The sequence below is a fragment of the Pinus tabuliformis genome, chromosome Q (genome assembly GCF_031772625.1).
Source record: "Pinus tabuliformis cultivar Carrire ecotype Pingquan chromosome Q, CPIR1, whole genome shotgun sequence".
NCBI classification, from domain to species: Eukaryota; Viridiplantae; Streptophyta; class Pinopsida; order Pinales; family Pinaceae; genus Pinus; species Pinus tabuliformis.
The window spans coordinates 882,524,184-882,548,960 of record NC_142296.1 but is presented as its reverse complement, the minus strand read 5'-3'; positions in this window follow the sequence as shown (position 1 = coordinate 882,548,960).

Genomic DNA, 24,777 nt, shown 5'->3' with positions numbered 1-24,777 from the left:
ATTACTGATAAAGTAGATAACATAAGACATTTTTTCATCTATCTGACCTAAGGTTGCTCCTATGGCTTTGTCTAAGGCATCATCATGAATATGAAAGGGAAGGACCCAATTTGGGCATCGAAGAATCGATGTAGTGGTTAACTTGTTCTTTAGGGTGTCTAAGGCCTCTTCATAGCTTTTTGACCATATAAACTTAGAGTCCTTGGCCAACAACCCGAATAAAGGAGAGGCCAACTTGTTGAAGTCCTTTATGAACCTTTGGTAGTATCTATCTAACCCTAGGAAATTTCTGACATCTCTCTGCTTTTGAGGAGGTGGGACCCTTTGGATGATAGCTGTTTTGTTTGGGTCCACCTGCAGTCCTTGCTGAGATATTGAATGACCTAGCATGGTCCCTGCAGTCATCAAAAATTCACATTTTTCAGGACTAAGAGATAGGTTCATTTCAATGAATTTGTGCAGTACTTTGCCTAGGTTGGACAGAGCCTCTTGAAAATCATAGCCATAAGGTGTAAGATCATCCATATAAATTTCTACGGCATCATGGACTAACTCGGAAAAAATACTCAGGAATCCTCTCTGGAAAGTGGCAGGAGCATTGCATAGGCCAAAAGGAAGGACCCTATAGGCAAAAGTACCCCAAGGAAAAGTGAAGGTGGTTTTATCCTGGTCTTTCGGGCTGATATGGATTTGGTTGTACCCACTGAATCCATCTAGGAAAGAGAAAAAAAGTTTCCCTACCAGGCCATCTAGCACTTGGTTAATGAAGGGTAGAGTGAAATGGTCCTTTTTTGTGCCTTTGTTCAACTCCCACTAATTGACCCAAATCCTCCACTTACCATTTTTCTTTGGAACTAACACCAAAGGAGAGACCCACTCACTTCGGAGATAGGGTAAACGAATCCTACATCTAGTAGTTTTTGCAGTTATTCTTTGACTATATCTTTAAGAGTTGGATTCATCCTCCTTTGGGGCTGCCGGACTGGCTTGCAGCCTTCTTTGATGTATATGTGGTGAGTACACACTGACGGGTGTACTCCCTTCATTTCCTTGTAACTCCAAGTGAAGGCATCTAGATTTTCCTTTAGCATGTTGCATAACTTATATTCTTGGGGAGCAGAAAGAGATTGATTGATTTTAAAGGTTCTCTCAAGGCCGAATTCTATGGTTTTGACATGGAGGGGGTTGGAATTGGCCAAGCATAGGTCAATTGGATGATTGTTCTAGGTTTCCTTCACTACATCTTCTAAGGGCAATGTACTAGGTGTTGGACTTTGGAGTAGGTGTTCAATCAAATCATCTTCATCCCACTGTCCTCCTCCCATGGTTGTTTCTAACGTATAAAGTTGGGTGGAATAAACTTCATATTCTTCCTCCTCCTCCAACCATAAAGGTAAATCATGCTCTAGAGATGGCCGAGCAGGAGGGTATAGGACTAACTGCTTAGACATATGACCATTCTTGCTAGTCATATTCCAAGCTCTGCAACTAATGTAATCATTGACAGTGGCCAAACAGGGTCTCCCAAGGATGAGAGGGTAACCACTAAGCTTAGCCTTAGGCTGGAGAACTAGGAAATCTGCAGGATACTCCCAAGAGTCAATGGAGACCATCAGATCCTCTACAATCCCCTCAGGGGTCACTGTCGAATGGTCTGCAAGTTGCAGAATTGTTTTGGTCTTGTTCAATGAACCTTGGAGGTTGAGCTTGAGCATGGTGTCCTTGGTCATCACATTAATGGCAACCCCAAGATTGATCAAAGTGTGTGGGACAATGGTGCCATTGATGTGCACATCTACTACAGGGTTTCCAGGGTCCAAATACTTTGGACAGATTACCTACCCCAGCATTAAGTCGGACAGTTGTCCAATGACATTAATGGTAGGGGCATCTCTTCTTTGCCTCCCTGGATGCTTGAAGCACTTCTCCTTAATAAACTTATTGTAAATAGGAACATCTTTTATTGCTTGGAGAAGTGGAATCTTTACACATAGATTTTTCAATTCTCCCAGAAGTTTAGTCTCTTTTAGGATAGGCTGGAGTGGTTGGGTTAATATCTCAAGAAAGGGTGGATTGAATTTAAGAATGCTTTCCTCTCTTTCTTCCTCAACCTCCCTAGGTGGAAGTGGAGGTTGTTTATTCGGGAGAAATCTCATAGATCTCAGGTTAATCTCCTAGATTTCCATAGCATAAGCTGGATATGATGTCTCTCCATTGTATACTTGATGAGCCTGTTTGTTGTTTAGGTTCAGATTTGGCTGGGCAGGCATCCGGGATTGCCTGGGTGGAGCAGAGTGTAATAGATGTGGTTGGGCAGGTGGTGGAGACAATAAAGCTGGAGCATTGTTGTATTAGGGCCTCCACCCCTGGGGCGGTGCATTCCACTGAGGTTGTGGTAGAGCATATGGTTGAAGTGGCTATTTGGTTGGTTGGGAGTGATACTGAGATGCAAAGGACCAAGGAGGGGGTGTAGACCAGGAAGGATGAGCAGGGGGTCCCCAAGAAGGTATGGTTGTGGTCTGGTTGGGGTTGTAATATGCATGGGATGACCCTTGCATGCCCTGCTGGTATGGTCTAGGCCCATGAGGTCTCCTTTGGTTTATGTAGCAGAGCTGCTCAATGACCCCTTCAGCTCCTTGATATACAACTTTGAGTCCAAGAAAATAAGGGCACTTGTTTGTGGAGTGGTTTTCTTCACAGACTGAGAAAATTTCAATAGAATTCAATGGACATTCATTCCTAGGATGCCTCTTGGTGCATCTAGGACAAAAAATGGCCAAGGCTCTCTCTGCTTCCTCCTGCTTTCTCTTAATGTGCATAGTGTCCATTTGCAAGGCAAGGGTTTGCAACATCTCACTTTTGAAATATTCCAGCATGTTTCCAATTTCACCCTTGATGAATGAGTTGGAAGAGGATGTACTGACCATAGGTTGGCTACCCCTACCCTTTTTCCTAGCTACCCTAGAATGGTTTCTAAAGATAGTCTTGATATCTTCATAGGGTAACTAGTAGATATCTCCTCCTGCTAACAAGTGTAGGGTATCCAGAAGATCTTCCCTTACTCCCCTAAGCAGGACCAGCTTTAGTGACTTAGGGTCAAGTGTGCACCTGGCCCTTTTGTAACTAAGCTGGAATCTTTCTTCGTAATCCTCTAGGGATTCATCATTGCCTATGGTCATCCTAAAATTTTCCTCTTTAGTATCCTTTGACCAACAGTAGTCTCGATACTTGTTGTTAAAGGCTTGTTGCATCTGAGCCCAAGTTGTGATGTTATCCCCAGGTAAACCCATGAACCAACACAATGCTGCATCCTTGAGGGTAGATGGAAATAGTTTTAACTTCTGCTCATCATCTGTATAGTCATAGGTTTGACATATAACAACAAAATCAAATAGGAAAGTGTCGGGGTATTCTGTGGTCAAGCCATGGAAATGAGGTAGGGCAGAGGGGCTTATATTTTTCATCTTAGTGTCCCCATTGGTTTCCCTGATGGGGAAGGCACCCTCAACTCTCTCTCTATTCCCTCTGTCATTTATGTTTTCAACCATTGGTTCAGTAGGAATGGGTTCTTCTTCTTCTTCTTCCCCTGTAGGTTCTTCAAATATGTCAGGTTGCTCACCTAAGGGTTCCTCCAGTTCACAGCCACCGAAGAAGAGGGAAGGTTGGTTGTTTGATGCAGTGGGGGTATTTGGCAAAAATTTCCCTAAGTTATCCCTATTCCTACGAGGCATGAAAGGAAATGTTTTTCTGGGTTGGTTTTGTGATTTTTTCAAACTTGGAAAGTACTTTGAAGAATTGAAATTGCTAATTCAATTAAAAATACTGTCTGGATGAAAAACTACTTCCCGAATTGAAATCTTGCTTGCAAAATGGAAAGGAAAGCAGAAAGTGTAGAATGAAAAAGGAAGCAACTAAATTAATTTTGCAGAAATAAACTAATGGCAGAATATTAGAGACAAGAAATAGAAGAAATAAGCATTATTCACATATTACTCAGACAGTTCCCTGGCAATGATGCCAAAAAGTGATGAGCGCCAGTATTGCAGCAAGAATGTTGCAACTCCTGGGCTACCATCTTTACTTTGTCAACCTGGGGTTCGTACAAACTTAGAGGTGACAGTGTTGTATACATAGTAAAAGTGATGGTTCTGCCTTTTCTCATGGTTTAGCTAGCAAAAGACCACTGGGGCTTTCAAGCTAGACTTCTATGCAATCAGAAGAAGCTTGGTTTCTAGATGGAAGAAAGGGAAATATGCTTTAAGGGAGAGCTACTCTACTGCAATAATGGAAAAGACCGAAATTCAATGCTAAATCACACTTTTTCCTAATTAACTGCCAAGAAACTATGCTTTGCAATAATGCTAATTAACATGAACCAAATGCTACTATCTAAGAATGGAAGTAAGAAGCATCAAACATCACTAATGTGTAAGTAAAGGTACTGAAATAAATCTTTTTGTATTTTTGTCTTTTCATGCAAAATCGAGTACGCAAACTAATTTCTCTTGGTGATGTGGCAAGTGACTTAAGGATGTTGGAGGATGTCTGGAAGGGTTAGGAGATGGTTGGATGCTGTTGGAGACACTTGGGAAGCTTTTGCTGACTTTATAGAGGGTTTATCTCAATTCGGCCTCAAAACAAGCCATTTCAGGAAAACCTACAGGATGTACTAGAAACCTACAAGATTCCTTGTAAACCTACAAGATACAGCCAAGAGCAAAATGGAAGGTGTTGGAGGTGATGGAAGGCTTAGGGAAGGTGGTAGATGGGTGGAATTAAGTGAGGAAATGTCTAGTATTACTCAGAAGTCAACAACAAAGATAGAAGATGGTTGGATTCTCTCAATGTGATTGGAATAATTTCTATGAAAAATGATGAAAACTAGTGAAGGTAATGGTGAAAACAAGGAATGACTATGGTGGATGGAGTGGAAGGTGGTTGCTGGCTATGAAGTATTTTTCTCCTCCTGAAGCACCTACTCTGCATAAAACATGTATAATTCCCAAAAAGCTATGCAAACAAAAAGCATTATTATAAGCTAGAAAAGCAGAATTAATGAACTAACTACCTACATTATGCATGAGGCAAGTTGTTGAAGGGAATGAAAGCATGGATGAGATCTACTACAAGAGTGAAGATATAAGAGATGGAAATGAAATCCTACTTTGCAAAACTGATCAAATGCTAACTTAAATACAGTAAACTCTAAAGCTTATGCAAGAAATAGAAATCTGTGTTTTTGGGGTTGCATAAAGGTCCCTTCCTCAAATCATGATCCCAAAGGGAGGAAATGAGGCCAAGAAACCCATTGAAAACCTTGTGGTACTCCTTTTATCCCTGCTAACCTACTACTGAAGTAAGGCACAAATGGAAGCAAACTAATAAACAACCAATCCAATCTACACTACTTGCAATGAAAACACATCTAAAAGCAAATTAACAATGAAACTATGAGACTAATCTAAGGATACAGATATAAGAAAGAGGAGCCTTGGCTGCTAGGGTTGGGCCCTAACCCAAGAGATTCAGCCCTCTGAGTTAACTCAGTGCTGGCTCAAAACAAAACTCATTCTTATTACCAAAACAAAAAATTACATCAATAAAACTTTCACAAGTCTGGAGCTCGAAAATAGCTTAGAGTTTTACAACAAAAATTTGAATCCTAATGAGGCTCTAGGCCTCTCTACTTATACAACTGAATTCCCCAACGACTTCCTTAAAATTAGGGAGGCTCGGCTCCCAAACTCGAGATAAACTAGCTCTTTGTCTCTCACTTGCTCAGCTGCCTTCTAATCCTCATGGCTTGGTTGCTTGCACTCTGAGTTGGTGTGATGGATGGAGGAATATTCGAATGGGGGAGAAGTAAATGAGGAGGATTTACCTCCTACAATCCCTCTTCCTTGTCCCATTCGATTTTTAACCTTAGTATTTGCCAGCATTCCTTGATTTTCTACTTCAATCTTGCATTCAATGCATATTAGTCCACTAGGCATAATATCCAACTCTAACTCATTTCATAAACAAAATATAATCAAAAACATGTAATAAGTTGTGAGAAAAGTTGGTTTGACTAATCTAGGAAGTGAATTAAGGCCCATCTAATTACCCAATGATGAGGCTCATCAATAGTCTATCCTTCTTTTCGTATTCTGGTTCTACATCATGTTTGCTTTAGCCATTTTATTCTCTTGTCTTCTGGTTATGTTTTCTTGTTGTGTGTTTTATTTCTTTTTGTCTTATTTTATTTCTTGTTTAGTTTTTCCTTTTGTTTTCATCATGAAAATAAGTGTTGTTCCTGAACTTGTTTTGGCTTCTTAGTATGTGTTTGGCTAATGTATATAGAGTCTTGTGACACTGCAACATTTGGTTAAACCTCTAGCTAGTTTTCTCCTTGTTTGCTTTATCTTTGGTTGATGAAGTTCTGACGGAAAATATGATCCATCCGTAAGGAGAGTTTTGGTCCAACCATGAACCTATTTCTATTCAGGGAACCTTACACCTATAGTCGATCCTTACGTTATGTTTTAATTATTATCCAACTAGTAGAGAAAGAGAAAGGGAAACATCTAAATGAGAAGACCTAAATCAGAGGTCTCTATATACTTCTATGAAGGAACAACCCCTTCTTCTCTCAATAATTTAGGATCCCTCTTTCACCCGAAAATAAATAATTTCCAATGCACAATTCTCTTTAAATAAATAAATAAATAAAGGTGAAAGAAGAGAAAGGGTTCCGGCAGAGAGAGGTGAAGAAAGCAACTTTGTTGGGGTACTATCCAGGATCGCTGGTAGCGGAGAAATGTTTGTGTTCCTACGTGACTCTGCTAGGGTACTATCCAGGCCTACTAGCAATGGAGCAACACCAGAGATGAAATCTTATACTCCGAAAATTTTAAGCTCGCGCGTTACATTACTTGTCCCAGCTCAAAACATTGTGATATTGCCAAACCACATGTTGTGTTTAATTGATAAGGTAAAAATGGTACCATGGCTAGTCATAAGGCAAGTGGAAAAGGCCAAAGTGATCTACACAATGAATCAATACTCCCCGAAGAACCAATGCCTGGCACAAAAGAGTGAACCAAAACAGAGAAGCTAGATTCTACTAGTGTGTTGCCAAGTGTTGTAGCGACTGCAACACCCTCCAAAATTTTAGCCTACATTCCAATTTTGGATCCTACTGTGGATCCTGTTATAGGTCATTTCTTAGACACTTATTGGCCAGTTGATGATTTCAAGCTCCCTTCTCAGATCTCAAGTGTCGTTCACACTTTTATCTTTATATAGCAAGTGTCATCTTCGGGCATGGGAATTATCGCTTATCATACAAAGGGGAGTTTTTGTTTGCTTCAAGGGGAAATATTTGTGGAAATGAGTTTTCCTCATCATATAGACATGTTTCACACTCATTTCCAAAGTTTCACAGACTATTACACAAGTGTCGTCATTATCCTCACAAAGTCTATTGTCAAAGCCACACTTGTCGTAAGTTGCCACAAAGGTTGTTGCATTAAGCGAAATATGTTTTCATATGTTTTGGATGATATATGTTGTATCACTAAGTGTCCAAGTGTGTGGTCACAGAAAATTTCTATCACTGCTCACATCGGTTCCATTGATCCCACACTTAGCCAAATTATGGAGGATTCTTAGCAACCTAGCCTCATCCCTATGAATTTAACCTCTACTTCGCGCTCCGCACCCGCAATTCGCGGAGTCTTACAAAACCTTTGACCAAAACTTGGGCTTTGAGCCCTAAAACATGCTGTGGGGGGATTCCATACCCAACAGGCCCCCAACACAATCATCATGACTCGTCCTAAGTCACTCTGCTGGTGCAACGATCTTAGCATGGAGCCCCTCCAACTGTTCCCATACTGCCCAGAGGTCCGCGACGCACTGTTTTGTTGTTTGCTAGACCTGCTGCATTCCTTCTTATGAATCATCCATGTCTGACTCATGTACTTTATTTGGTACTGACTTCTGGTGCTTGTGTTTATAGTCTCGCGCCCTTTTTAGGCTCCTTGGGCTGCGAATACTATGCTTCGGCCGGTTAGTCAGATAGTTGGCCCACCCGTGTAGGGCTTCAGGCAACTGTCGTTTACTTTTCCTGGGAAGGATTCTCCATTAAGTTTGACTAGCTGGACCGCTCCTCCATCTGTGACCTCCTTTACCACGTATGGTCCCAGCTAGTGCATTCTGAATTTTCCTGGAAATTTTTCAAACTTACTGTCATATAGTAGCACTAAGTCTTTTACCTTGAAAGTGCGTGATCCGAATTGGATCCATGAAGAATAATTAAAACACCATGGCTGTACCAAAATAGGACAGACTTCAAAGAATTATGAGCACAGAACGATTAGGAAGACCTCTAAACAAGTGGCAGTTGGCAGCCAGCGAGGAACGACGAGGACCTCGGTCAAAGCACGTTGATCGAGGCCCATGGAGACCGCGCAACAGGCAAAACTAGCACCTGGGAACCCGGATTGGGAAAAGGAGGCAGTTTCTGATGTGTGATTAGTGCTTATCACGCATCGCTAGGCAAAAACCCTCAAGAAGGAGAGGCCCCGAGCACTCGGTCACATGGAAGTTGGGAAAACTGTGGGGAAAAGAACTAAAGGCTAAAGGTGATTCCATTCATCCCCAACGCGTGGCAGGTGGAGGAGAGAGAAAATCGCCGCTCATCGCACGCTAATGGTTGAGCAAGTCAACCGCACGAAATGAGCGAATGACCTCGGATCTGTGGGCTCCAGATCTAACGGCTAAGAAAGCACCTGATGAAAGAACTAGATTTGATAGGGGATTGAGCTGTGATGTATAAGGATTTGAGGTCCAATTTGAGCGCTGAGGTAGCAGATGAGTCATTTCCTAATGTGACCAAAGAACCGAACCGACGAGGAAAAGCTGGTGTAGTTCGTAGGAGGACAAGTGGCCACTCCCTGTGAGCCATTGATGATGACGTCGAGACAGGGAACTCCAAGCGAGCAGCAGCAGGTGATCCAATAGGGGTGGAAGAGGAAACGAGTAGTCATGAGAGCGACTGGCTTTAAAGCCATGAACAGAGAACAAAAGACAGAGAGAGGACACCGAGAGGAAGAACCGGAGAAAGAAGAAGATGAAGACAAAGAATAAAGAGACAGTGAAGCAAAGAGCAGAAAGACAGAGAGCCGAGCTGACCTGTAGCATAAGGCAGCATCGAGCCATCCCTGAGAGGATCTGTCGGGGAATTGAGCACCACATTGGGCTCCTCCCATTAAAGACCAGAGAGGTTAAGAGCTGGTAAGGAAAAGAGTCTGTGCACTCTAGTGGCTTGGGGGATCCAAGAACAACCCTGCCAAGCAATTCTATTTCAGGAGACTCAGGTTAAGCTCCTCATTGTAATTCTCTGCTTTAAAGACACAATAAAATAAGGCCACCACTGAAAGCTGGACCGGAGACGTAGCCCTAGAGGATAGGGTGAACTCCTTATTAATTTTTGTGTTCTTGTCTTTGCTTACTGTGTTTCTCTGCTGTTTTCCATATTTCCAGTGTTTGTGTATTTTGCAATCTGATCGATCTGTTGCCTAAAATGACATAGACACACACCAGCACATGAGTCTGTAATACCTTCATTCATTAATTAATTAACTGAGGTCACTCAAGGGTGATTTTCAGATCAAGTGGTATCAGAGCTCTAGGCTATAAAGGTTAGACAATCTTGTGTTGGTTGAACTGTTGAATGCTAACTAGATCAAAGCTCAAATTAGGAGAAGGGTAGTTGGTCGAAACTAATCCTAAAATTGAGAGAGTCTATCCTCGGAAGACAATGTCAGAGGAAGGTTCTATGGGGCCAGACCCTCAATTCATAGAAAGTTTCCTAGCCATAAAGTCCATGGTAGAAGAAATGTATAGGGACTTTAGAAAACATAAGGATGAAGACTCATCAGGCTCTAAACAAGACAAAGAAGAAGATGAGTCTCACTTCCATGACCACTCCAAAGGAAAAGGGAAAGAGGAAAGCTTCCTCACACCTCCTAATAGCCCTATGCATAACAAGAAAGCATCTTTGATCAAACTAGATGTTAAATTTGATTTGCTTATATATGATGGAGAGTTAAATGCAAAAAAATTGGACAATTGGATTAGACAAATTGATGTTTATTGTAGAGTACAGAACATTGACTTAGACAAGAGCAATATTCAGTTGGCAAGCCTACGCCTAGGAGGCACTGCCTTGGTTTGGTGGGAAGGCAGAATCCAAGCTGATATTAAAAGACATGGTAAGACTATCTCTGTCTGGGGTGAATTTGTTTCTGCAATCAAAAAGCAATTCTATCCATTGGCCTACATGCAACAAGCCATGATGAGTTGGAAAGCTCTTCGGCAGTTGAAAGGGAAAAGTGTGCAATGGTACACTCAAGAATTTAGAAAGAGAGCATTGATTCTAGGAATCTCATTAGACTCACCAGAAACTCTTTTGAAGTACATTGGAAGGTCTACACAGCTACATGAGGCATACCATCCTCACTTTTAATCCCACTAGTATAGATGAGGTATCTGTACAAGCTACTCATCTAGAAGCTAGAGGAAAGAATGGAAATCCAGAAGTTGGGGGACCATCCCAGCCCACTGCAAGCAAGAGCAAGGAGAAAAGAAAGCAGAAGTGGAAAGCAAGGAAGGATAACACTGCACAGAAAATAAAAGCTTCATGCACTTACTGTAAAAAGGATGGGCATGATGATCAGCATTATTGGATTCTGCATCCAGAGCTGAGACCTAAGAAGTTCGAGGGCAAAAAGAAGAAGACTGTTGCAGCTATCCAGAAGGATTTGAGGTCAAACTCGGGAGATGAAACAACCATTACAGCCACATGTATAAAAGGTAATAATTCTGAAGCGTCTACTAGTAATTATGTACAATCTATTACTGATGAAGAAAATGAGAGAAAAAGGCATGAGATTTTCCATATTTGAGTTATTTCCAAACATCAAAAGATTGATACTTTGTTTGATAGTGGCTCACAAGTAAATCTAATTTCTGAAGCAATTGTAAAGAAATTGGGATTAGCAACTACATCTCACAAGAAACCATACCCATTAGGATGGTTGAATGATAAACCACAACTACAAGTGACTAAACAGTGCAAACTCAAGTTTTCTTTTGGGTCAACATTTGTAGATGAGGTTGAGTTAGACATAATTCCTTTGGATATATGTGGAATTTTTTTAGGAAGTCCTTACTTGTATGATAGAAAAGATATTTTCTATAGAGATGAGAACAATTATCTACTTGTCAAAGATGGAATCAAATACTTTGTAAGAGCTCATAAGCTCAAGAATAATTATACTCTCATAAACTCAGGGTAGATGAAAAGAATGATAAATTCATGCAAACAATTCTTACTGATGGTTGTAAAGGAAAAGAAACCTGAAAAAACCAATGTATTTGAGGGTTGTAATGCTAAACAGCAAGCTGATTTAGAAAAGGTTGTTTCAAAGTATGATATCTTGTTTCAAGAACCTAAAGGTCTGCCACCCAAAAAGGAAATAGTACATGATATTATTTTGTAGCAAGATGCTCCATTGCCTAACATTGGAATGTACAGGTTGTCTGCTTTAGAGAATGCTGAAATCAAGAAGCAGGTGCAGGAGTTGCTCGAGAAAGGGTTCATCAGGCCTAGCACATCACCATGTGGGTCACCAATCGTTTTGGTGAGAAAGAAAGATGGCTCATGGAGAATGTGCATTGACTATCAAGCACTGAATAAGATAACAATAAAAAATTGTTATCCCCTTCCTCGCATAGATGATATTTTGGATCAATTGAAAGAAGCTGTTTATTTCACCAGGCTAGACTTGCACAATGGATACCATCAGGTCAGGGTTGCAGAACAAGATGCATGGAAGATTTCTTTGAAGACAAAGCAGGGATTGTATGAGTGGTTGGTTATGCCTTTTGGCTTAACTAATGCTCCTGATACTTTCATGAGATTAATGAATGATGTACTTAGACCTTTTCTTGATGATTTTGTTATTGTGTATCTGGATGACATTATGATTTTTAGTAAAACGTGGGAAGAACACTTAAAGCATGTTAAGCAGACATTAGATGTTTTGAAAAGAGAAAAACTTCATGTTAAACTTTGAAAATGTGAATTTGGCAAAACATCTCTAAATTATTAGGGTCATATAGTAGGGGGTGGTGAATTGAAAATAGATCCCTCTAAAGTGGCAGTCATTGTAAACTGGCCTAAACACAAGTCTTCTGCAAAAGTGAGAAGCTTCTTAGGGGCAGCATAGTATTGGAGGAAGTTCATTTCTAACTTTTCCTCAATTGCAGCTCCCTTACATGCTTTAATAGGATTGAACAAGGTGTTTCAGTGTGGAAGCAAACATCAGAAAGCCTTCAACAACTTAAAATACAAGATTAGTACAACACCTGTACTAGCACTTCCTGATCTGCAAAGACCATTTGAGATCCAAATAGATGCCAGTGACTAGGCCATGGGAGTAATGTTGACACAACACGGTAAACCCATATGTTATCATTCTGAGACTTTTAATCCTGCAGTAGTTAACTATCCTAGATATGATAAAGAATTGTATGCATTAATTCAGAGTGTGAAAAAGTGGAAACATTACTTAATGGGCAAAAAGATAGTAATACATACTGATCATCAACCACTTCAATATCTACACTCCCAAATTAAGTTGTAGCAATCTAGACACTACATATGGATGGGTTTTCTACAATAGTTTCATTTAGTCATCAGATATAAAAAGGGCATACATAATAAAGTTGTAGACATGTTATCTAGACCCATTATAAATGCATCTACTATACTTAAGCATAATTCTATGCTACATGAAAGCTACATTGAACAATATGCTCAAGATATAGACTTTAAAGATGTATATGCAACTTTGAGTCAAGGCAAATGAGTAGAAGAATTGGATTATCATGTAAAGGACCGACTCTTATACCATTGTGGGAAACTTTGCATTCCACAAACTGAGAGAGTAAAGATAATTAGAGAAGCACACACTTCTCTGATATCAAGTCACTTTGGGGTAAGTAAAACAGTTGCACAACTGCAAAGATTTTGTTATTGGCCAAAAATGAATGAGATAGTTTCTAGATATGTAAGAGGGTGTACTATGTGTGCTAAAAGAAAGCCCAGCAATAGAAAACTAGGCTTGTACACTCCACTACCAGTTCCTTCTCACCCTTGGGAAAGTGTTTCCATGGATTTTGTTGGAGGACTGCCTAAATCTAGGAAAGGTCATGATTATCTATATGTTGTTGTGGATAGGTTCAACAAAATGTGTATTTTGATACCTTGTAATAAACAGATTACAACTGAACAAACTACAAAACTGTTCTTTGAACATGTGTGGGTTCATTTTGGACTACCTACTTCCATTGTATCTTATCGAGACACCTGATTTGTGGGAAAATTTTGATCAAGTCTGTGGGAACTGATGGACACCAAACTGAAGAAAAGCACAACTTTTCATCCACAAACTGATGGCTAGACAGAAGTAGTTAACAGGACAGTGATCCATTTACTCAGAGGATATTGCAGCAAACATCCTAAGCTTTGGGATGAACATTTGTGTTATGTGCAACATGCTTACAATAGAGCAAAACATTCTTCTACACAGAGATCTCCTTTTGAGACCTGCTTTGGTTTCACACAAAGGTCTCCTTTGGATTTTTTCTTTGGTAAAGATACCACAGTTGATGGACATAGTGATATGGACAAGGTAACTAGGTTCATTGAACAAATCCAGGAGATCCACCAGGGAGTACAGGAACAGCTAGAAAAGAGCCTAGCCAAATACAAGGCTAGGCATGACAAGCATCGGATGGAGCATAGTTTTCAGGTTGGTGACCAAGTCTGGCTGTATATCAGCAAATGCAGAATGCAAGGTGAAGGTAATAAGCTAAAGCCTATCAGGTATGGACCTTTTAGGATGCTTGAGAAGATTGGTGAGAATGGTTTTTGCCTTGATCTACCAGCTTACATGCACATCTACTCAGTCGTAAATGCAGATTGCTTGAGATTTTTTGAACCCTCACTGATTGAGGATCTTGAAGAGCATAGTCAATTGCCTTCTATTGATGACTTGCTACCTGAATATCTTAATGAATTGAAGACACAGTTTTAGACAGGAAGGTGAGGACGACGCGCAGGGGAGATGTTGAGTACCTCAGAATTGGACTCAAGGGTTCAAAGTCGAGTAGTGCAAAGTGGATAGAGATTGGATAAGTGAGACAATTGTACCCTCACTTAGTCGATGCTTGAAAACCAAATTTGGGTGGTCCAAAAGCTTTTTCAGTGGGAAGGCCGTGATCTGAATTGGATCCATGAAGAATAATCAAAACACCATGGCTGTACCAAAACATGATAGACTTCAAAGAATTATGAGCATAGAGTGATCAGGAATACCTCTGAACAGTGGTAGTTGGCAGCCAGCGAGGAACGACAAGGACCTCGGTCAAAGTGCGCTGACCGAGGCCCATGGAGACCATGCAGGAGGCAAAACTAGCACCTGGGAAGCCCAAATCAGGAAAAGGAGGCGGTTTCTGATGTGCGATTAGCGCTTAATCGCACATCACTGGGAAAAACCCCTCAAGAAGGAGAGGCCCCGAGCGCTCGGTTGCATGGAAGCCAGGAAAACTATGGGGAAAAGCGCTAAAGGCTAAATGCGTGACTCGCGCTCCAAAATCGGCGGTATATCGGGGGAACCCTTGGGCAGTAAGCGGATTTCGCTGAAACCTAGCGATTCCATTCAGCACCCGACGCGTGGCAGGCGAAGGAGAGAGAAAACCACTGCTCATCACATGCTAACGGTCGAGCAAGTCAACCGCGCGAAATGAACCAATGACGTCAGATCTGGCGGCTCCAGATCTAACGACTGAGAACGCGCCCGATGAAAGAACTAGATTTGACAGGGGATTGGGCCGTGATGTATAAGGATTTGAGGTCCGATTTGATCGCTAAGGTGGTGGACGAGTCATTTCCCAACATGACCAAAGAACCGAAACGATGAGGAAGAGTTGGCACAGTTCGTAGGAGGACAAGTGGCCACTCCCTGTGAGCCATTGATGATGACGCCGAGACAGGGAACTCCAAGCGAGCAGCAGTAGGCAATCTGATGGGGGCGGAAGAGGAAACGAGCAGTCATGAGAGAAAATGGCTTTAAAGCCATGAATAGAGAACAAAAGATAGAGAGAGGACACCGAGAGGAAGAACCAAAGAAAGAAGAAGACGAAGACAGAAAATGAAGAGACAGTGAAGCAAAGAGCAGAATGACAGAGAGCCGACCTGACCTGTAGCATAAGGCAGCATCGAGCCATCCCTGAGAGGATTTGTTGAGGAACTGAGCACTGCATTGTGCCCCTCCCATTAAAGACTAGAGAGGTCAAGAGCTAGTAAGGAAAAGAGTCAGTGCACTATAGTGGCTTGGGGGATCCAAGAACCACCCTGCCAAGCAATTCTGTTTCAGGAGACTCAGGTTGAGCTCCTCATTGTAATTCTCTGCTTTAAAGACACAATAAAAGAAGGCCACCACTAAAAGCTAGACCGGAGATGTAGCCCTAGATGATAGGGTGAACTCCTTATTAATTGTTGTGTTCTTGTCTTTGCTTACTGTGTTTCTCTGTTGTTTTCCATATTTCCCATGTTTGTGTATTTTGCAATTTGATCGATCAGTTGCCTAAAATGACATAGACACACACCAGTACATGAGTCTGTAATACCTTCATTCATTAATTAATTAACTGAGGTCACTCAAGGGTGATTTTCAGATCAGTGCGCAACTTGATATGGCGGTCGTGCCAGTCTTTTTCACGCCGCTTTTATACTTGTTGATGAAATCCAGCCAAAAACCGTTCTTCCTTGAGTTCTTCTAATTGTGTGAGCCTTTCTTCTAGAGCTTCACGGTCCGTCATGCCTCTGAGCGTTGCTATTCACAGACTAGGGACGATGTATTCTAGCGGCATGACTGCTTCCGTACCATAGACCAACCGAAATGGTGTCTGTCCCGTCAATTTCTTACACATTTTCCTGTACGCCCATAACACAACAAGTATGCGTAGGTCCCAGTCATTTTGCTGCGAGTTACATACTTTGGTCAACGCAGTCTCCAGTATTTTATTGAATGCTTCTACTATTCCATTGGCCTGTAGGTGGTACGGTGTACTTTTATGATGATACACCTGGAACTCGTTTGTGACCGCTCTGATGGTTTCATTCAAGAAATGTATTCTGCGATCGCTCATTAAGATTTTCGGACAGCCAAATTGTGTCAACACGTTTTCAAACAAAAAATTTGCAGTCATAGTGGCCGTGCAGTCCTTGACCAGTTGTGCTTTCGTCCATCGTGTCAGGTATTTTGTCACAGTGATGATGTAGTGTGCACCCGTCTTTCCTTGAGGTTTGATCAGGCCCACGAAGTCAATCGCCCATTTCTCAAACGACTGCAGTGTCATTTGGCGATTTAGTGGCATCTCATCCCTTCGTGACGGTTTTCCTGTCCTTTGACATATATCGCAGGCCTTACAGTGCACCTTCGAATCCTGGTGCAGGGTCGGTCACCATAATCCTGCGCGAAGAATCTTTTGTGCGGTCGCGCGTCTTGCATAGTGTCCTCCTGCAGCACCCCCATGTGCTTCCGTGAGGACCTGACCGCGTTCAAATTCAGGTATGTAGCTTTGCAATATCTCATCATTGTCCATTTTGTAGAGGTGCCCCACGATGACAGAAAAGTCTGCCGCACACACCAGCAGTTCCTTCTTCTGTTGGATTGAGTACTCCTTCAGCGCAGTCCCTGTTGTTATAAAATGGATTGTACCTTTGAAGTGTCCGTCCGCGACGCTCACTACAAAGAGTTGTGCATCGGGTAGCCCTTCCTCCAAATTTTTTGGTTCCTCACCCATCTCAATTCATGAAAAGTGGTCTGGTCTGGCGTTTAAGCGTCCCGGCTTGACTATGACCTCAAAATCATATTCTTGAAATAGTAAAATCCATCTACATATGCGCCTCCCCAAAACAGGCCTGTTCACTAGGTATTTCAACGTGGAATGGTCAGTATACATCTTGAAATGTTCTCCTAGTAAATAGTGTCAATATTTTTAGAGTGCGTACACCATTGCCAACCCCTCCCGATCGGCGGTAGAGTAGTTCTTTTCAGCTTTGGACAATCTTTGACTTGCAAACACAATTAGGTGATATACACCCTCCGCGCCTTCTTGTGTGAGTACAACTCCTAACGTGATACATGACGCATCAACATGTACATGAAATTCCACGTCCCATTTCGGAACACAAGGATTGGCGCGAAGGCCAGTTTCCCCTTCAGGACATCCAAAATCTACATGCAATCATTATTCCAGCAATATGTAACGTCGTTTTTCAATAGCTTTTCCATCGGCATGGTTATCTAGGCATAACTTTTGATGAACTTCCTATAGTATCCAGTGTGTCCCAAGGTAGTGCGCAGTTGTTTAACACTTCGCAATGCTTCCAAATTAAGGACAATGACAATCTTTGCAGGGTCCACCATCAATCCTTGTTTGCAGACCACATGTCCCAGCAGGTTTCCAAAGGGAACGAGGAATGTGCTCTTCTTCAAGTTCAACGCAATCTAGTGTTGGCGGCAAGTATCCAGCATCAAACGTAAACTTGCTACATGGTGCTTAACTAATCCAAAAACAGTTCAATCATCCAGATAGACCTCCAAAAATTTGTGGATGTATTATTTGAACGCGGTTACCACAATGTGCGAAAATATAGTTGGTGTATTCTTCAGTCCAAATGACATCACGATGTATTTAAAGCATCCCCATTCTGTTTCGAATGTCATTTTTCTCCTATCTTCTGGCGTGATCTTCATTAGATGGTACCTTGTGAATCCATCCGTGAATGAGTATGCTTCCTGACCACCAACATTCTCTAGTACTTCATCTATGAATGGTGTTGGGAATGGATCATGTACACAGGCATCGTTCAGCTTCCTGAGGTCTATGCATATTCTTATTTCACCCTTCTGTTTTTTCTCCTGTACCACCATAGGACTCACCCAGTCGGATTCTTCCACTGGTTCAATAATTCCGGCTGTGAGAATTTTGTCTAATTCGTCGTAGACCTTTTCTTTATACTTTGGATTCAAGTAGTAAGGCTGCTTATTAACTGGCTTCACGTTGGGTTTCAAGGTGATCTTCATCATCCCAAAATCACCCACGGTCCCTTTTAAGTCCGTAATTTTGGTTGGGAACAACTCTTGGTATTCGTAGAGTAATTCAGAAACCTTATCGACCATGGTATCATCCCAATAGTCCCCAAGAATTGTGTATTTTGGTTCTGCCTCTATTCCAATGTTGACCTGCTTCGTCTTTAGTGACGCGGTGATGTCGGGGTCTTTAAGTGATGGTCCGCGAATCTCACGAGAGCGTTCAGTTTCTGAAATGTTAATGTTTCATGGGTCCTCATCCTCCTCCTCAACATTCACGTTATAACACTCCAATTCACTGCTTAACTGTATCTCCCATTCTGGCTGAAGTACACCCATTGGCTCCTGTGGTATTTTAAAGATAGTGGCTTTCACTGCTTGTAGTGCATCGTCAACAGTATCTGACCAATGATATTCAAATGTGAATGTTAACAAGAATCCCTCACGCAAGACATCCCATACACTTGTACCATGGCGTAGCTCTGTCTCCATATACCAATTCATGGGTATGACGTGCAGGGTATGGTAGAATAAGTGCACCCATTCAGGCTGTGGCTCTTCCCCGTAGACCTTGGTCCATTTCGCGAGGTGCGTGGATCATCTCGTCCATCATATTTGTCTACTAGTCATACTTGGGGTTTTCCAAACCATAGGCGCATCATCCTTCTGCATCCGCGCCAGTCTTCAAAAGTTCCTTGATGCATACCCCACCATCTTGCGAGTGTTGCACGCAATGCTCACTTCATCGCAATGAACCGCTATTGTTCTGGTACTGCACTTTCAAATTTTCTCAGAAATTCATCCACCACTGACAATCCATCATATGTTGGGAGCTCCCTTTCCTCTATCGTTACGCAACACAATGACCTGATCATCATGTTGCAGTTCAGTGTTGTTACTTCGTGCAACCAATTTTGCCATCGCTCTATCTCTTCGTCTGAATTCGAGTGCAGGAGCTTTCGCACTCCCATGAAATCCTCTCCTTGTGCAATTATCTTATAGATACAGTCGAGATTGTCATCACTATCATCATTATGCATCGATTTGGTGTATCGCACTCCTTCGGCTGGATATAGCGGTACTACTACGCGTAGCGACTTTTTTTCAAAGATTATTTTGCGCTTCTTCAGATCTATGACTCCGTTCATATCGGTGGCCCAGTCTATTCCTAGTAGCATGGGATAGGGATTGTTTTCATCGTCTCTATCACTTCAAAGTTTTCCTATGCGCTCACGCCTTCAATATTGATTGTCAACCCTTGCAATCTTCCCATGGGAAAAATCTTCTGCTGGTTCGCCATTCGTAACTGAATAGGGGACCATTGTAACGTGGGTCTGCCCATGCGTTCCCATGTTTTATTTGGTAGTACATTCGTGTTCGAACCCATATCTAGGATTACTTGATCCATTTCGTACTCGCCTATTTGCACAGTCAACCTCATCTCCCTTCCTGTGCGTAATGCATTCTTTCCAAGTTTTCGACCACGCACATTTCTCCTAACCCCGCACACCTAGTGATAAGTTCTTGTAGCCCTTTGATTGCCTTGTTGCCGCACAGCAGTTTCATGCATGTCTCCAGAAAGGTAGTGTGCATTGAAGGATCCATCCCTGGTTCTAGTTGATCCTTACTACCTGAAGTGGAGGCCTCCATGAAGCTGTTCTTAGCTTCCATGAATGTCTCCTTCGCACATTCTAGGTCAAACTTGGGTTCCTTTGTAGGAGCCTTGTGAACCCACACGCTATCTTCTGGCTGTGTTATCACCTGGATTGAAAGTCAGGCTGAAGGAAGGCAATGCTAGGGTAACCAAAAACCACGCTTAGCCAAGTAGCTAGCCCTACTAGGTCGGGAGAGGGCTCTCTTCGTAAGGATCTCAGCCAAGATGACTAGATCGGGAAAAGGATTTTAGGCTAGGTATAGTAGCATGAAATTTTGATTGGATTTTGAAGGGGTTTTGCTGGATTAGGAGGAGCTAAACAGTTTAGGACTAGGGAATTAGGTCAAAATTGCAGGGTGTTCAATGGGGCAAGGTAGGCATAAGGTTTAGAACTCTAGGGCTTGATGGGTGAGGTGTTTAAGAATGGTGAGAGGCTAGGAAGAGCATGTGATAACCATGGATCCTTCCCAAATTGTAGAAAACATATAATGGTGAATATTTTCCCAAAGCAGAGCACTAATGTAATGAATTCTGCCTATCAACTTGAAAGCATTCACTTAGAAGCAATGAAATGATTAAAAGAATAAAAAAAACATACTAAAATATGATCACAAAAGGAAAAACTGTACTAAAACTCCATACCACATGTATCCCATAAAAATAGTTGCAATTCCTATTAATCTCTTGCTAAATTGCTACAAAATGATGTACAATCAAGGCATAAGCATCCAACGGAGTCCAACCCTGTACAATGAGAAGGAAGAAGAAGATATAGGCTTTGTTTCAACCTCCTCCCATCCTTGGGGGTTGAATCCCTAAGATGAGGAGCTAATATAACCAACTTTGAACAAGAAACTGGAATATAGGCATCTTAACAATTTGCCTCTAAAAGTGAAAAAACTGATTCATTTAAGCTCAAATTGACTTTTAATATAATGAATCGACCCTCTACTACTAATTACCCATTATATTTACAAAAAACGTCATCATTTACCATAGTGAAACATCCTCCATGAGAGAAAATCCATGAACACAATAAAAAAATGGAAAAATATCCATCCTGTGCAAATTTGCCCTACGTGCAATGCCACCGGCCCAACACGTAGTGCCACTTTCAGGTTGCTTTTGGAGACCTTCTCGGCATCCAAATTGAGCTCATGATAGCTCATTGGAACGGTATTAAAGTCTACTTGCCAAAAAATTTGGAATTTCTTAATTTTAAGCTCATTTTACCCCTCAACAGTTGATTCTCCTAAGACTGCTTCTGTGTGTCCAAAAAGTGGCAGAAAGGTCATTTTTAGGGTGTTTTTTGACCTTTTGGTGGACCAGTTCTGCCCAAAAACCTTAGAAAATCCATAGGATGCATGTAATCATCGCTATGAATCCAAAAATGCAAACCATTTTTCCATTGGATACCCCTAGGAAAAACGCAGCGTCAGTGGCATTGCGCGTTGAGCCACCTCCTGAATGCGCAGTGCCACTTCAAGATGACTTTTGACTGCCTTACCGATGTCCAAATTTAGTGTCAAATAGCTTGTTGGAAAGCTTTTCGAGTCTAGTTTCCGAAAAATCTTGATGTTTCCAATTTGGATCTCAATTTCCCTGTCAAAATCTCAATCTCCCAAGACTGGTCAAAATGTGCAGAATGAGGCTGCCAAAATGCATAGTGTTGTTGCAGTCAACATTTGGAGGTTTTACTAAATCCAAAATTGGGCTCATGATAGCTAATTGGAAAGATATATATATCTAGTTATCATTTTACTCATCAAAAAATGTATTTGGACATTCCATCTAGGAGCAAACTAGATTTTACCAAGGTCACTCCAGAATGGCATCAACTCTTCTAAGGCAAATGATGTTTTGGACATTTCTCCCAAACCTTGAGACCTGTGTAAAAACGGAAGGAGGTTTTTCTTCTTAGGTCTATGATTGACCAAAAACAGTCTCAATTTTTTCAAATTCATCTTTTCTTGCTCAGAAACATCATTTCAATAAAACCTATCCCGATATGTAGAATAGGGGATTTGCAGAAATGAAGGGAAATGAATGGGATGAGGGGCTTCTAAATTCTTGAGAAACTTTGGTGAAGTAGGGAAGGATGTTAGGAAGCAGGGGAAAGTGTAATTTCAATGATTGAGTGAGGGGAAGGGGTCCAAAAGGGAAAAACACAGGCCTGGCCTACAAAAGTGTCAAATTGTAGTAGTAGGCTAGGTTTGTGGGAAAATCATGAATTTGAGGGATATCAGTGATGGGAAGTGTTTAAGAAGGTATATTAAAGATAGGGGAAGATGTATGAGCATTGGGATACAAGTTTTTGTTGATGATTTGACCATCCAAGAAAAATTACCTTTAAAACCCTAGGAGAGGGAAATGAGCCTTACCTAAGCACAACTGAAGCACAAGCAAGGTGTAAAATGACCCATTGGAACTTGAAATAATAATGGAAACTCTTTGAATGATGGTACAATCAGCTGAATGGTGACATGGACCAACACTTGAAAAACTTAGGAAGGAGTGAAAACAATCCTAGGCCTAATACCTAGTGACCAAATTTTACCGAAGACTCACTGAAATGACAAAATTTGACTTTGACACCCTAAGACTAATTTGTAAGAGCATGTTTTATCATTGGTGGAAGGCTACAAAGACTGACACTAACATTGGTTCCATTGGGGATGGTAGCTCCTTGGAGATGCCAAGAACACCGTAGACCAAGTAGCCTTATCCATTGGGCGTGGAGTAAAAAAAACTCAATCTGAAATACATGACTGAATACTGATGACTCAAAAACACAAACTGACTTTTACTCAAATAAAAACTGACTCAATACTAAAACACAACTGGAAAACTAGAAAAGATGCTCAAAATGGAGCTTTATCAATAAAACCTACTCTAACTGTTCCATTCATCACCTGATCAAGTGAAATGAAACAACAATGCAACCAAGTAATAATTTTGGCTACTGTTTGAATTCTTCGCAAGTGCTTGTTTATGACAAAGAAGAGAGAACTACTGAAATGAAACTCCCATGAAAACTTGTAAACATATCCAAATTTTCCCAGATTGAATAATATGGATGCTCTATCTGACTCCAAAAATACTACATAAGGATCTTGAAATTCATGTGCACTGGGACTTAGCCCATCCAATGGATTACTTTGCTTCTCCTCATACCATGAATGCAAACTTTCATCTGAGTTTTGTGACGAGACTCCTGCTGAAAATGACAAAGAAACCAACTATCGGATCAAGTTTGTATCAATACTTTTTTCAAGCTCACAGTTAGCTAATGGAGGACTTTGACTGCAGATATCATCCAACACATCAACTATTGGATCGTGAAAAACTTGAAAAGACTGTTGCAACCCATTTTCTATTGGTTCCAATGAGATTGCATGATTTTCTACAGGCTTCTCATCCTTTATTGAAGATATACTATGCAAATTTCCCTTCAAAAACTGAAATGATTCAAAACATAATGGTACGAAATCATCTTGCATCATTTGATCATATGTTTTAGCTTCCAAGTCTTCATCTACAACTTGACATTCAATGGCATTCGAGGGTTGCAAATCTAGATATGGGAAGTCTTGAACAAGGATTTCATTGCCCTCTAGATGGTCCATATCAAAACTTATCGACGGTTGATTTCTGGTTGCATGAAAGTTGTCTTTGATGAACTGAAACGAAGTAAAACAAAGAGGCAAATATCCTTCACTTCAAAATTTTCTGCACTTTCCTCCTCGCTTCCATAGCTGATAAGCATCGGCTGATCACTGTATTCGAGCTGCTGAAAGTGAACTTCCTCCTTCCACAACCCAGCTGCTGATTTGTCTGGAAGATTAGATTCTGTTTTGAGAACATAATCATCATCATACTGATCAAACTTAGGAAAATCATTAGTATAAAACACATCATCAAGCATACATGTCAGATCAACAGATCTCTCTTCTCCAAGATGATCTATAAAACAATCATTATCAGATCTATGACAACTGGGATAAGAAAGAAAACGTTTTGGATCAACAACTTGTTTTTCTTCAATTAGCAAGCCATGTTATTGAACATCATACTCATTCCTTATGGTGATATTTGCATCATCTCTTCCATTGCACTTACCAAAATGTCGAGCTTTACCTCTAAAGATGTCGATTCCTCTAGATCTATGTTCTTCATCTTTTCTTCCTTCAACTTTGCCCTTCTGATCAACAAATTAACCTCTACATCTACTACACTATTTTGCATCTCTTCAAGTGTCGCAAGGTTCCTTTCCCTCAGCTAAAACTCTATTTCCGGATCAAAGGCTTCCGGGTAGTGTAAGAGAGGAGATCCAGGAGGAGGCCTTACATTAGCAGGCATCGAAAAATAGACTTGGTTAAACCTGGTAGAAAATTGTTGTACTGTCTCCCCTGGCAGTGTTTTTAGTTGGTTATACTCTTCTAGAATCAAGAAAGGATTTTGTTTGACCACCCACTTGTTGAGGAAAATTTTGACGAACTGCTGGAAATCTGAGATGCTTGCATCAGGCAGGGTTTTGAACCAACTCTTGACTTTGCCTTGAAAAGAAAGAGCAAAAATCCTAATACTAACATCCTCTTCATCAAGTTCAAAAATGTCAAGAAAAGACTCAAAATTCAGTGCATGTCTCTCAGCAGTGATGTTGTCACATTCACCATCAAATCTTGGTACATATAGTTAATGATTTTTATGGAAAGCATGGGATATAGGAGGTAAAATCAGAGGCTTGTATCTATCTGGAATTTTACAAGGCATAGGAGTATATTCCAAAGCTGTAGAATTATTCTTGATCTCTTGAGGGTCATCAGTTTGAAGATGGTCATCACAAGATTCAGAAGAAGGGTCTTGATCAAGATCAAAGGCATGCTAATATTTTGTATTCACAATCTT